This window comes from Cygnus olor, chromosome 4 (assembly GCF_009769625.2).
Source record: "Cygnus olor isolate bCygOlo1 chromosome 4, bCygOlo1.pri.v2, whole genome shotgun sequence".
NCBI classification, from domain to species: Eukaryota; Metazoa; Chordata; class Aves; order Anseriformes; family Anatidae; genus Cygnus; species Cygnus olor.
The window spans coordinates 74,191,160-74,202,389 of record NC_049172.1 but is presented as its reverse complement, the minus strand read 5'-3'; the positions used below and the strand labels follow the sequence as shown (position 1 = coordinate 74,202,389).

At 38.4% G+C, this 11,230-nt stretch overlaps 1 long non-coding RNA gene across 1 annotated transcript; it reads left to right on the top strand.

Moving 5' to 3' along the window:
* The first annotated feature begins 1,459 nt into the window (after nucleotides 1-1,459).
* On the top strand, nucleotides 1,460-11,090 carry LOC121069821. Its single transcript, XR_005819637.1, has 3 exons — nucleotides 1,460-1,470; nucleotides 6,733-6,737; nucleotides 10,909-11,090. It is a non-coding gene; the product is annotated as an uncharacterized LOC121069821 (long non-coding RNA).
* Nucleotides 11,091-11,230: the final 140 nt, after the last annotated feature.

Here is an 11,230-nt window from a genome sequence, read left to right as displayed (position 1 = left end):
ACATGGTTTGATAATTGTGCTTTCCTTACAACCTAAAAAAATGACAGCTGCTACTATTCCTTTTTATAAGGTTTTGGGAACTCAAGTTGACAGACACAGTAGTGCTTAGAGACAGCTTAGAGACATTTTTGTTTAGAAAAAATAAGAATGGGTGCAAAATGGGACAAAATGTTGGGTTGAGGGGGGCTGTGTTTGTGGGAGAGTAGATGAGGGAGGTGGTGGAAGTATCCTGGTGTCCTCTGTGGATTCATTTCCCCAGGCCTCCTCTGCTGAACCATGTTTGTAAACAGAAATCTGACCACCCTGTCCAGTTGCCTGTGACACTCTGTACCACAGGACTCCTACTATTATGAGGTGGTTTTTCAGTGAAGTAAACAAGCCTCAAGGTCATCTTTGACAGCTCGTTTTCAAACCAAAATCTGATTTTGGAAGAAGCCCAGCTTTGTAGTCCCATCTGAACCTGGAATGTTGAGGTTTGCAGTAAAAGTCAGCCTTCACCCAAGTAACATGTACGTGCATACAAATCTGCTCTTGTAGGACACCTAACTACCTTAACAAATCTGCACTAAATAGTTGGCTTACATTAAGAGAGACTCAAACCTGAAGCTACATTTTCTGAATTCCCAAAAGATACTTTGACCACAAGACTGCTTTTGGCCAGTGAGTGGGTGGGTTTGAGCCCATTAATCACCTAGTTTTTTAGGAGATTCTCTGAGAAGATCCTTTCAACACATAAAATACAAAAGCTATCTGGGGCATCCTTGGCCCCCATGTCCTTGGTATTTAAGCCATGAAGAATGACAGTTTTGTCTATGTAGGTGTTAGATGAACCTATAAATAACTACAAAGTATTATTTAATGGGATTTCTAGTTTGTTTTGAATTGCCTTTCTCTTTGGTTCCAAGTCTTCTAGCTGCTTTAGAAAATTAGTCTGTCAAGAAATTTTTTTTTTTTTTTTTTTATGGTAAAAAACAGGAATGTACAATAAAATGGGATGTTTTCAACAAGATTGTTCTGGGTAAATAACTTATAGTTTATGTGGATGAGCATCCTTTGAGACAAAATTTTGTCCAGACTTGTAGCAAAATTCTACAAAATAACCATTCTCCAATGTGCTCACTCAAAAGGACTTCGCAATTGTGAGCTGAGGATGGCATTCTGATGGGATGCCACCTGTAACAAGATACAGATACAGATAGATACAGATAAAGGGAATTCCTGTGGTTGGGAGCTCAATGCCAAAAGCCTTAGTTTAGCATAATACAGACACATTACAGTGTCGTGTCCATGAATGTAGCTTAGTGTAAGCAATTCTTTGAGTTATGGGTACTTCTGAGTACTTTTAGGGTGAAACAAGTGAGAAAACAAGAGGACAAATAAGATATAGACAGGCAAAAGAGGTAAATATGTAAAAATCAGTAGATAAACTGCTTCGCATTGAGTGCAATAAGTTCTCCCTGAAATTAGCAGGTTCTGCTGCTGACTTCAGCTTGCAAGGAGTTTGGGTGTGCAGGACTTTTGAAATTCTTACCACAAAACATCTCAATAAGAAAATCCATTATGAAACAGTGAGTGATTATATTAAGGAAAAAAAAAGTGACTTGCAAATGATATATAAATAGTTGTTTAATTTTTCCTGACGTAATTAGTAGCATTTCCTCTATGGAAATGTGTGTGTATCATAAATGCATACTTTATATTTGGTAAAATTTTAATATGAAACTTTTGGAGTTTTACTTTTCAAAACAACAACAACAACAAAACAATAACAACAACAACAAAAAGACATCTATCCCAGTATTTAATTTAACACAGCATAATTTCACAAAGCTATTTTACTTCATTACTCTTCATGAAAAAGACATTTCTAAAAAGTGATGCAATAATTATATAGATAGGTACTTCAACAAGACAGCTCATATAAATCTTAAGATTTTATTGTAAATGTTGAGAGCAGTATTTGCCTGCTCAGAAAATCTCAGATAACCTTTAAAAAGTTCTGTATGTACTTCTGTGTCACCTGCCTGTTCTCATTCAGGAGACCATTCAATATTAATTCCAGCATTTGAAACTGATGTCTTGAGGGAATAACTCTCCCAAACAGGAGTCATCTGAGGGGTATTGGGCTGACCACATGACAATAAGGAAAAAAAAGGAGACATCAGACTTCACGTTTTCTTGAATTAAAGGCAATTGTGCAGAATAAAAGTAAATCCTATACAAGGAACATTTGAATAGGGTAGGACTTTTCTGACTGCAAGAGAGACAGTTAATGAGGAATCAGTTATCGATCAGTGAAGTTATGAGTGGCATGAGGTGGATGGATAGGGTGTGAGTGTCTCTAAAGAAGCAATTTCAAAAAAGAAGGGGTATAATATCATGTAATACGTAGCTAAGATGTAGAAATACACAGGGAGCTGTAGTTGCAAAATTTTACCGGGAATCAAGGGAAGACTTGGCAGGTTCATGGACTAGAAATCCATTAAATATTCTCAAATAGTTCTGCACTTTTATTAATATTATATGGATACTGCAGACAGTAGCCGTGGCTATCTTGAGACATCTAGAGGTTGGGAGAACTATCATAAAGCAGAGAACTATCACTTTTCAGTTGTTCTTGTACTCTTCAGCAGACAGCTACATTTAAGCATCACTGCATACAGACTACTTTTGATCTCACCCAGTGTGGTTACTCTTCCATTCTTATGGTTTGCAATCAAATATTAGATAAGGTTCATCTTACAATACTTGTCAATCAAGTCATCTGCCTTCTGTAACCTATTTATCAAGGTTCCCCTTGTAGATATCAAAACAGACAAGCATCAGAAAATGATTTATTTCACTTATTTTAGGAAGGGATGAATCATTGTGTAGAAATGCTTATACATCTCTGCTACCCATGGAGAGCCAAGGGCAACTTTCTTAGATCATCTGAACACATGGACATGATACCACCATCACACATACATGAAATGACATTTTGAGGTTTGTCTTTCTGACAGATTGCAACTTCCGTTTTATTTTTTAGATGCTCAGTTGATTGTAATCCCTCTGCAACATTCAGTTTGCTTTATAACTGCTACGTGAGATCATGACTTCCTCATTTAAGTCACTGTAATCTAACCTGATAAGGACAAACAGTTTGGGACATAGTAATGATAAAGGCTGGAACACCTCCAGAAAGCCTGTGGTTAGATAATTAAGAATCAGGAATATCAGACAGATTTTTCCATTAGAAATGAGATAGCTTGCCACTCCTATAGGCTATTTATGCATTCATCCAGCGGTAATATGAAGAAAGGGGCATGAATCTCTTCTCTAAATCTTCCAGACAAGATGCCCAGTTGTCAAGACCAACCAACAACCTACAGATGAAAGACTTCATAAAATGACTGTGTTCAGTCTTTTCTACAGGATGACCAGGTAAGAATATGATTCATAGGTCTGATCTACATTCTCTCATTAGTGGGGTAAAACCCATGAATCCTTGGGTTTGAGAAAGATGCAGTGGAAACTTTGTTCAATGATTTGTTGATTTTCTACAGATTTCTAAATTTTCTGCAATTATAAATTGCTCTTGACCAGAATCAGGAGACCACTGACCACAAACAGGAACTGGCAGTACAATGGAGATGCTCACAATGTGTAGCAAGCTCCTGTGGATCTTATGGGTGCTGAGATACAGTGATCCAAATCCAGTCTTTATTTGCTAACATATATCCAAAAATAAATTTGAAACAGCATGGGATGCAGAAGATCAGATTCCTCTTCCCTAACTTATGCACACAAAAACGTGTCATGTAAGTCCAGTTTAGTTATCCTAGATTCCTTTCTATTTATTGGAGGAAAATATTCATGTCAAAAAGTAACTCACCTTAGATACCTGACTTAACATGAGTTACCTTGAAATTGCTTACCTCTTTTTGTCGACTTTAAGGATGGTAAGACAATCTTAGATTTTGGAACTTTAGAGGTGGATGTCTAAATTAGGACAAAAAACGAAAAACAAGAACCTTAAGAAAACAGTCGGCTGGGATGAGGTAACCAGCTGCCCATTTCAATAACTTCACCTTGACTTTAAGTCTCCAGAATGGTTTTGTATGGATAATTTGTCTCTCTCATACTATGAAACTCCTGTTCATTCTTCCCTACAAACAGTTACCAAGCCTGTGACTATTACTCTTTTTGATCCTCCCCTGTCTGTCACCTTTTTGGCACGCACTCACAGAGCTTTTAAAGGGTCCTCTTTAGTGAGGAGACAATGGGCTTTGATGAACCCTGTGAGAAAATTGCAGAGGGGAAAGAAATGGATTCCGATTGTCTAATTTTCACAAAATACGGGCAGACCAAACACATTTGTATAAAATGTTACCCATAATTGTCACCCAGACCATGACAAAGCAATAGTGAGAATAATGTGTTCTTATGGAAGCTGAGACCATTTCTGGAAGATCAGAACAAGTCAAGAAGGAGGTTTTGTGGGACACATAGGATTTGTCTATCAATTACATTCAGATCTGGGAAGTATTTAAAATCTGGTGCAAGCATGCACAAAAGGTAGCAAGATTCAGTTCACCATCAGCGTCACTGAGTTACAGTTTGCCTCTTACAATGAGAACTGTGATTGCAGTGTAAGAAGTCACCTGTAAATGAGAAAGTACAGCCTCTGTTAAACAGCCTCTTATCTGTGAGGAAGCTCATACAATCAGTAAATTCAAGTTGAACAGCCAAGGTGGCAGGCAGAGGTCTAAATCAAAATTGATATTCATTAGGATAATTGTCTGGTACCACGTCACAAATGCAATGCAAATGAGTAAATGCATACCATTACATCTCTAAATTGCTAGTTGAGTTGAAATAATGCAGTAGTTTATTTAATTTTATTAAGCATTGGAAAGCCAGATGTATAGCACTTAGCCACATGAAGGCAGAAAGATAAAAGATTTTCAGATGTGTAATGCTACATTCGTTATAACACTTAGTATGCAAAAACATCAGTGCAGTGTCTTGGGATAATGAAGAAAACCTTTCAAGAAAAAGCTGAAATTTATCAACATCTATCTAAATGCATATGTTTGGGATATTTCTGGTCAGGTTTGCACATTATACCTCATAGTGGATGCCCCATCCCTGGAAGTGTTTAAGGCCAAGTTGGATGGGGCTTTGAGCAACCTGGTCTGGTGGGAGGTGTCCCTGTCCATGGCAGAGGGGTCAGAATTAGATGATATTTAACTTCCCTTCAACCTAAACCATTCTATGATTCTGTGATTCTATGATCATTGCCTGGGACAATGCTGGAGAAATACAGAAATGAGCTACAAAAAACATCTGAGGGCTAAGAGAAAAACCTTATACTGTAGATTTTTGTCAAAAAGAATTTGTGTGGCTTAACCCAGCAGGCAGCTCAGCACCACACAGCTGGTTACCCACTCCCCTGCAGTGTGAAGGGGGACAGAATCAAAAAAAAAAAAAAAAATGTAAAAGCGTGAGAAATCATGGTTTCAGATAAGGACAGTTTAATAGGAAAGGGAAGAAAGCAGCAGCAGCAGCAGCAGCAGCAACAACAACAACAATGATAATAATAATAATAATAATAAAGTGATTAATTTTGTCACCATCCACTGACCAATGCCAAGCTAGTCCCCAGCCAACAGCAGCCCCCAGCCCGGGCCAACTCTTCCTTTTCCACCAAGTTTTATTGCTGAGAATGATGATAAGTGGTATGGGATATCCCTTTGGGTCTGCTGGCCTGGCTCTGTCTCCTCCCATCTTCTTGTGCACCCGCAGGCTCCTTGTTGGTAGGGCAGCATGAGAAGCCAAAAGTCCTTTACTCAGTGTAAGCACCCTCAGTAACAACTAAAACATTGGTGTTATCGGCATTATTTTCATCCTATATTCAAAAACACAGAACCATACCAGTTAGTCTGAAGAAAATGAAGTCTATCCCAGCTAAAACAGGACAGAAACCTGAGAAAGAAAACTTATCAGTACTGATTAGCTTGGTGAGGAGAAACCCCCAAATACAAGAGAATACTTTAACTCAGGAGGAAAAAGATTAGCCAGAACCAACAGCTGGAAAAAATAAAACTAGAGGTATTTAAATTGCCAGCAGGACATACATTTTTAACAGTGAAACAAACTCCCAGAGGAGGCAGAAGATTTTCCATCTTTGGCTATCTGCAGATTAAGACTACATGTGTTTCTGGAAGTGATGCAGGACAAGTGGATCAAATCTCATGAGCTTTATTTTGCAAGAAGTCAGACTGATTGATCTGTTGGTCCCTTCTGGCCATTAAATTGGTGCTTATTAATCATACAGAAATGACTAAGTTCCCAGAGCCCTGACCCAGCCATGCACAGAACTCTATTAAAAATCTTGCTGTATTATCTGGGATCATTCCCATTCTGTGATAAGTCTAACTCTCTGGGCCAAAAGCAATATAAGTTCACTGCTCATTCTTCTCTAAACACTGGAGCAGCAGTTCAGTGTGAAATTTCATGTTGACCTTCTCATTAACCTCACAGCTTTTCCTCTATTACTTTTTTTAAAATTTCTTTTCATAAAGGGTTATTAAAAGTTGATCGTAATTGGATTACAGCTGATTATCCGATAGTCAGAATGTCTTTTTTTTTTTTCCTTTTCTTTTAGGAATTAACAAGTTAAAAGATATTTTACAAGAAGTGTCTTTCTACATTAAAAAAAATAAAAGGTTGAGGAGAAGTCCCAAGAAGATCTTGTGCAGTGGAATGTTTAATTGAAAATTTAAAATAGTTTTAGGCCTTATCCATTATAATCAGATATTTATTAGCAGTTGACAACAGATGGATAAATCCTTTCTGGTTGGACACATACCATTTTCTCCATCAGTAACCACACCTTCCTGTCAGATATTATCCCACAGTGCAAAAGGCCTCCTGTGTAACTACCGCTAGAAAGAAAGGCAAACTGCCAGTGGACACCATCTTCGTTATCACCAGCTTCCGTAATCTAGCACATAAAATCAACTTTCTCAGCAGCTGTGGCTCTATGATACAGCACTTGGAATCTCATCCTGACATCTCTGCACGCTTTCTCCAATTTCAGCTTAATTATTTTTAAAAAGATGTTGGAAATTAATTCACAGACCCTTCATTGTTAAATAGTTTCAGTTGCTATATACACAGAAGTGTAAAATAGAGGAGCTACTGAGTTAGGCCACCTAAAACACCATTCACTTCTCCTGCATAGGTTTCTGTCCTCTCATCCTGGAATAACAGACTGGTTGAAGTTGGAAGGAAGGCACCTCTGGAGGCCACCTGGTCCAAGCCCCAGCTCAAGCAGGGTGCCCAGCCCCATGTCCAGGCAGCTGTTGAAGCTCTCCAAGGAGGAGTCCCCCAAGGTCTGGGCAGCCTGTGCCAGTGCCCTGGTACCTGCCCGGCACAGAAGTTCTGCCTGAGGGGCAAGGGGAGCCACCTGTGTTCCAATTTTTTGCCTCTTGTGAATTATTTTGCTGCATGTCATGCTTTTCCTTCCCAAACCAAGGCCGTAACTGTATTTGCAATACAGTGCTGAGTAGCAGACCCTTTCTTCTAACCTCAGTCCTTCTGGTGATGCCCATTTGCCCAGCAGGTTTGTCTAAACTGTGTGGTCAGTGCAAGCTCCTGTTGCCCTGGGCATTTCAGCTTTGTTAACAAAACTGTTAGAAACTTAGGATTGTGGAAGTTTAACTTACTAAAAAGGTTTGTGGAGAAGGGTGTTGGGTCTGTGGTGTACAGCAACTGTGGTCACAGAAAAATGTGTGGCTGTAGGAGAAGAATCAAAAGAGGGCAGTCAGCTAACTGAAATTTTGTTTTCCTAGGAACTGCTACCTTTCAGTTGAATCACACAATGAGCTGTGCCTGAACTTATTTATTAATTTATTTTATTTCTGTGGTTGAAATTAGCGATGTTTTGATCATGAAATTTAGTGGATGCAGCTGGGAAGCTATGAAGTTGTTCTGATTTTCATGCCTTTTTCTTTTTTATTTTTCAGCCAATTTCAGAATATCTCTGAAAGCAAATGCCTTCATAGATTTTTTTTTCTCAACATATAATAAAGGTAGTTATGGGGAAAAGTAAAAAATGCTATTTCCTAACAAGACTTTCTTCTCGCCTCTTCTTTGTAATGACTCAGAATAAAGTAATTTAGACTGACAGGTTCTCACTGCTGGTAGTACAGCATACAGAGAAACAGCATAAGACTCAAATGCAAAGCAATGAAAGCCTTGTCTGCTTCAGAGCTGTATACAGCAGAGGAACATGACTGGTGCTTTGAGCAGAATATATTTCTTGAAATAATCTAGCTCCAGCAGGTGGATAAAAGTTTGTGTCATTTCTGTTGCAGAATTTCATGGTATCATGTACAACACTCTTGAAAGTTTTATTCCTGGAAAGTTCAGCTGTGACCAAAAGACTAGAAAGACAGGAATTAAAAAAAAAAAATTCCCCAAACCTCTGAGCCAAAGATGTAGTATAGAATTTAAATAACATTTCAGGGAGGATCACATTTGGATGCATTTCAGATAAACTTATTTATTTTTTGAATAACCACATTACTCAAAGCAGTTTAGAAACAGGCAGGAGGGAACTGCCTCAAGGATAAACAGAAGACGTTGAAAAGGGTTGTTATACCCCTCAATGTATTTGGTAGACTGTAAAAATAATAGAGTTAAGCTGAATGAAATATAAAGCAGAACAGTTATGAAAAAAATCTGAGCATCTCAGCCTACAGTCTACACCCTGCAGTCTTTAGTCTGGAAAATAGAGAGTATGCATGTGCCTGGTTGCAATAAAGGATTTGCCTGAGTGAAGGGTGTCAGGTTGATTTTCTTTCTGTACTTGTTTCCTTTACAAAAATATCTATGAGTTATTACTCACTATGGTAGGGAGACTGGTCCATATTCACATCTTTTTTTATTGTGCAGGTCAAGAAAACAATATTTGGTGATGGGCCCATGCCTGCTGCAGGTAGTGACCATACTCCTGATGGATGGGAGTTTGTATCTGATGCGCAATGCATGGTGGTTTGTGGGTGACCAAAACCAGCAAGAGTCATAGGAAAGCCAGTGTGATGGAAAGTAACTGAACAAATCCCATGCAGGCAGCTTCAAGAGTGATACTGACAGAGCATATAGTGATGGGTAGTTCTCTTACTGGTCACTGTTTGTTACATTATTTTACAACTCGTGAAACCTTTTTCCACTATGGTCGTCTGAGTGTCGCCGTAGTTTCCATCACTAATATCATTCCAACTGCTACAATGAGTGACTTATTCAGGATCCTGATATATTTCATTATGAATGTTTGTCCAAATCACTGTTTCTTCATTGCATGCTCAGCTCCATTGTCATAACATGCTGGCAATACACTTACCCGTGGCAAGAACTTCCATGGCATCCTTATCCCTGTTCAGTCCTGGACAAAGCATCTGGACAGCATGCACAGATTCTGTATAATGAGCAAAACAAAACATAAAATGTGTCTCAATGAAGATTTTCAGTTTTGGCTCTATTCTAAAGGAGAAAGAAAAAGATAGTCATCTAAACGTAACATTTTTGGCAATTGTTTGTACAATAAGTTTTTCATCCTAAAAGTATTTTTTTTTCAGTTGTTTCTAGCTGGTCCTAGGAAGCTGGTTACTGTAAAAAGAGTTATTTAAGAGACTATTCTTTCATCTTGTACTGACAGCTACCAACTCTAGGCACTTATAACTGTGGGAGAAAATTCCAAGTATAATTTAGCATACAAATTATAGTTAGATTTATGTAGACAAAAGTATTTGCTACCATGAGAGATGTTTTCTTTGATCTTTTTAGTTGTTTACCATCTTTCCCAGAGACTTGATTACACCTCTCATTCAGCGTCTGGGTCTGTAAAGATCATCTACACATGGCAGGATCTTCCATGAAATTCTGAAATGTCCTGGAAAATAGTAGTGTACCTGAAAGTGTTCCCATATGGGACATTCTTTTCTGGACTTTTTCTTTATCTGAGTAACATCTTAACCTTTAATTGATTGACATTCTTGTGAGAAAAGCTGCAGCTCCATAGTAAAAAATATATTAGTATTGTCTCCATGAAAAATGTTTAACACAGTAGGTGAATATAGACAGCAATTAGTTTCCATCCCTTCTTCAGGGGTTTTTATATAAATCCTATGAGGTTTGTACATTTACCTATTCTGTTACAGACCATTTTGTCACATTTAAAATGGACTTCAAGGCATTTTTAGAAAGCTATTACTCAATGTCAGGCTTACAAAGAGACTAAAGACAGAAAGTATTCAGGACCCACAATGAAGATTGCAGTAAATAAGCTTGAACTGTTAGGAGATGCAAAGAGAAAACATTAGCAATAGTAAAGCTGCCAAGCTTCTCAGGGGAGCAGAAGTAATTCTTTCATCATTGTCATCGCTGATTCCCCAGTCAGGTTATGTTTATAGTAAACAGGGAAGCTGATTTATAGCAAAGATGGAGGCTATTTAACAGTGTAGTTCTCCTTAATCTCTGAATTTGTAAATTACAGCTAATCAACAGGACTATGGCAATTATCATATTGGGGTTATTACACCTTCACCTTCCTGCAGAACAGCTCCCTTTCAGTTCCTCTTTTCAGCATGGATTTGTTTCTGCTCATCCTTTTTCTTTGGATCTAATAGAGATCAGTGGAAATACGTAGTGCATTTTGTTGTTGTTGTTGTTTTGTTCCTTCCCACAAATTGATTCACAGACAGTTTGCTTCATTTAAAACCAAATCAGTTTGGCATGCCAGGAACCTCTGCATAACACAAGAACGGGTTCAAACTGACTTGTTGGAAAGCTTCATGAGCATCATACCCGACTAAGAAGTCTCATTTGATCTTTCTCTTAGTGGAGAATTGAAGTGAGAAGACTTCTCAGAAAGAGTTGTCAGGCATTGGAATGGGTTGCCCAGGGAAGTGTTGGAGGCACCGTCCCTGGGAGTGCTTAAGGACAGGTTGTATGTGGTGCTTAGGGACATGGTTTAGTGGGCGACATTGGTACTAGGGTGATGGTTGGACCAGGTGATCCTGGAGATCTTTTCCAACCTTAGTGATTCTGTGATTCTATGATGCTGTCCTCTTCTTGAGGCTTCTTTTCTGCCAATAGTCCAGGATGTAAAGAAAATTGTAAAATAACCTCAGTGTGTTATAACACAGAATTACAAATGAAGACAAAGAGTGTTTGTCAATGT